Consider the following 3,554-nt stretch of genomic DNA (forward strand, 5'->3'; position numbering starts at 1 on the left):
GCTTGGGGAGTGGGGACCCTCAGCATCACCATTTCCATCAGCCTCTCCCCACGTAGACACACATTTAGATAAAACGCGGAGCCTGAGCGGCAGTGCAGCTCCCACCCTCCAACCACACGCTTCCTAGACCAGCGGTTCCGGTTCTTAACCTGTGGGTTGTGACCGCTTTGAGGGTTGAACGACCCTTTCACAGGGGTCGCCTAAGACCATCGGAAAACACATCTATAATTACATATTGTTTTTGTGATTAATCACTATGCTTTAATTATGTTCAATTTGTAACAATGAAAAGACATCCTGCATATCAGATATTTACATGACGATTCATAACTAGCAAAATGACAGTTATGAAGTAGCAACGAAAATAATTTTATGGTTGGGGGTCACCACCACATGAGGAACTGTATGAAAGGGTCACGGCATGAGGAAGGTTGAGAACCACTGTTCTAGATAGTCCCGCGACCACGGATGGCCACCCCATGTACCGCTTGCCCCTCACACCTGAGCTGGGGCAGTTCTCCACTGTGAACAGACAGCAGCCCAGAGAGGGGAAACGACTTGCCCACAGCCACACGCCTGGTCCACAGTCTGGCCCCCAGCCAGCCTCCCTGTGGTCCCTGGCTCTCTGGGGCAGGGGTGGGGCACTGTGCTTCCGGTGGGGCCCAGGGCCAGGGCAGGGGCCAGTGCAAGGCCCTGCAGGCCCATCTGCTGAGAGTGGCTTCCTGAGGCAGGCCTGGGGGAGGCTCGCCCTCAGCCATAGGCCGCTCAGGAGCCCAGGAGGTGGCTGGGACAGACCCCGAGGCTGCCTGTGTCTGAGCCACTCCCAGGCTCAGGGACCTCTGCTCTGGGGTTCAGAAGGCCGGGGTTCCTGGCCACTCCCCTGCTCTGGGCTCCACCCCCCCTCTGTGGCAGCCCTCTTATCTGAACCACCATTTTCTTCCTGCTCGCCTCAGAAATATAGCGGAGGTTATATTTTCCATTGGACTTTAGAGAGTAGAAGAGAGGGAGGGAAGGGGAGAGAGAAACATCCATGTGAGACACTGATTGGTTGCCTCCCACTCTCTCCTGAGCAGGGCCAGGGATCAGGCCTGCGATCCAGGTACGTGCCCTTGACTGGGAATCGAATCCTCGACCTTTCGGTACACGGGCCAACACTCAGCACACCAGACAGAGCCTGACAGTTTCTTTTTCTCATCATCAAGGCCCTTCCCAGAGGCCTACATCAAGTCCACCGCCCTCTGGCCTTTCCTGTCCCCTGTGCCCAGCGTCTGGGGACACAAGCTGCCCTTCTGCTGCCATGCACTAGCCTCGGCCTGGAACCAGGAGAAGCTCAAGGCTGGCACCACCCACCTCCCCAGCCTCAAGGTGTTAATCTGTTATGCGAGGGCCCTTGTGAAGATAGCAGATCTTAGCTTTGAAATACTAAGGACCACAGGAATGAAGATGTAATTACCACGATCTGCTATCCCCAGGGCTCCCTAGAGCTAGTGCCAACACCTCAATACCAAAGGGGCTGAGAAGGGGGAGAGGTATGGGAGGACAGGCGCCCCTGCACCTGGTGGGCCCCCAGAAGCAGTGACCAGGGAGTGTGAATGAGGAGGGGATAGGAAGGTCTTCTGCATGGACTCACTGGGCCAGGGTCTTTGCCACACACAGACCCTGCCCCCTGGGGTGAGGCCTGGGCAGCCCTGGTGGTCTGGCTCACACAAGATTAGAGAACAGATCCGCTGGGGCAAAGCAGGGCCCAGTGCCGGAGCTGCTTCTGATGGCGGGGCCGGGGGACTGGCTGCTTGTGGAGTCTGGAGCAGGGGTTCAGGTGCAGACTGAGTCTTGAGGGGTTTTCTGACCTTGAGCTGCAAAGGAGCAGGGAGCCAACCCCCTTTTACAGACAAGGAAACTGAGGCTTGGAACAGGATGTGACAAAAGGAATACAGGACCAACAGAATCAAGTACCAGGTGGACTGCCCCACGTAGACACCGGTGGGTCTGTTTTTGTCTGTTTCCCCTCTGCTGGGATGGAGAATGAAGGGTCAGGGAGGGACCTGAGAATTCAGCATTCAGAGAAGCTAAGAAACTTGCCCGAGGTCACACAGGGAGTCAGCCAGGACCGAGGCCCGCCCTCCCCCGGCCTTGGTCCTTGACTGCTGACTGTGGGGGCTGGTTGGAGTGGGTTTGGGGATCAGAGTGTCCAAGAAGGGCAATGAGGAGTGGTCCGTTTTCCCACCCAGGAGCCTTTCCCTCTCCTATAACTCCCCAGAAGATGGGAACTTGGGCTGGTCCCGAGCACCTGGCCCTCCTCTGGTCTCTAGCACCCCCTTGTGGCCTCCCAGGGCATAAACCCTACCGTGGGCCCGCCCCCAAAAGGAGGGCCCAGAATGCTACAGGTGAGAAACCGGAGGGCTCAACCACACAATCCCAGCCCCCCTCCCAAAAGACACAGGGCATTGAAATTTAAATCTTGGTAGTAATAATAATAATAATAATAATAATAATAAATAATCCTGGCTCCCTTCCCCCACCTGGCTTGGGTAGGGAGAGAGCCTGTATGTCTTGGTCCCCCAGGGACAGGTCTCGGAGGAGAGCAAATGGGAGAGACCTGTGGGGAAGCCCCGGGCTGCTAGGGATGCTTACTTCAGCTCCAAGGACGTCAGAGTGCCTCCTCCCTCAAGGCTCGCAACCTGACCCAGAAGACTCCAGAAGGTCTCCCCTCCTGAGGGAGGAGGCAAACCCGCCCAAAAGATCTTTTTTAATAGAAGAATTTGTTATTTAAAGCCGCTAAAAACCCCACCCTTCGATCCCTCCTCTTGGACAGACCCACAGTCCTGTGGTTTCTGGTCCAGCCCAGCTGGAGACAGCTGGGCAGAAATCAGAAATACCACTGGATAAGCCAACCCCTCCCTCTCCCGATCTCCTCCAGCCCCGTTCAGGCTTCTCCTTGGCCTTTAAGTTCCAGGCCGGCCCAAGGCCCTGCTCCACCCAGGGCTTGAGAGCCTGTGGTGGCCTGCTCTCCCTCCCCGCCCCCCACAGGCGTGCATCTCCTAAACTCTAGGGACCCCGGAGACCTGCCCTCAGGGAAGCAATGGCCAGCGGCAGCTTGTCTCTTACTAACTCCCTGCACCTGGCCCCAAGGCTCCCTTTTCGCTGGCTTCTCAGTGAGCCAAAGCAGCCCTGCTAGGCCTTCCTGTTGCTGCTCCTGTGCTAAGCTCTTCCATGTTTCCCAGTCGCCGGCTTTAATAAAAGTACACACACACACACACACACCCCAGAGCCTATGGGGGAGTCGCCGGCTCAGCCCCACTGCAGGGTTCAGCTAAGGGTCCCCTCATCCTCGGCCTCTCAATGCATTTTGTCCTTCCCGAGTCTCAGTGTGTCCATCTGCCAAATGGGTGTGACCATTCCTGCCTCACATACCTGTCTCCCAGGTGGCTGTACCGATACGAATAAAATGAAAGCAGAAACTGGCGAGTTTTTTGAAGGGGGACATCCCGGGAAGGGAGCGGACTACAACTCCCATCCGGCTCCGGGGCCGCGGGCGTCCCGAGCCCCTCTCCCTG

This window comes from Myotis davidii, unplaced genomic scaffold, assembly GCF_000327345.1.
Source record: "Myotis davidii unplaced genomic scaffold, ASM32734v1 scaffold425, whole genome shotgun sequence".
NCBI classification, from domain to species: domain Eukaryota; kingdom Metazoa; phylum Chordata; class Mammalia; order Chiroptera; family Vespertilionidae; genus Myotis; species Myotis davidii.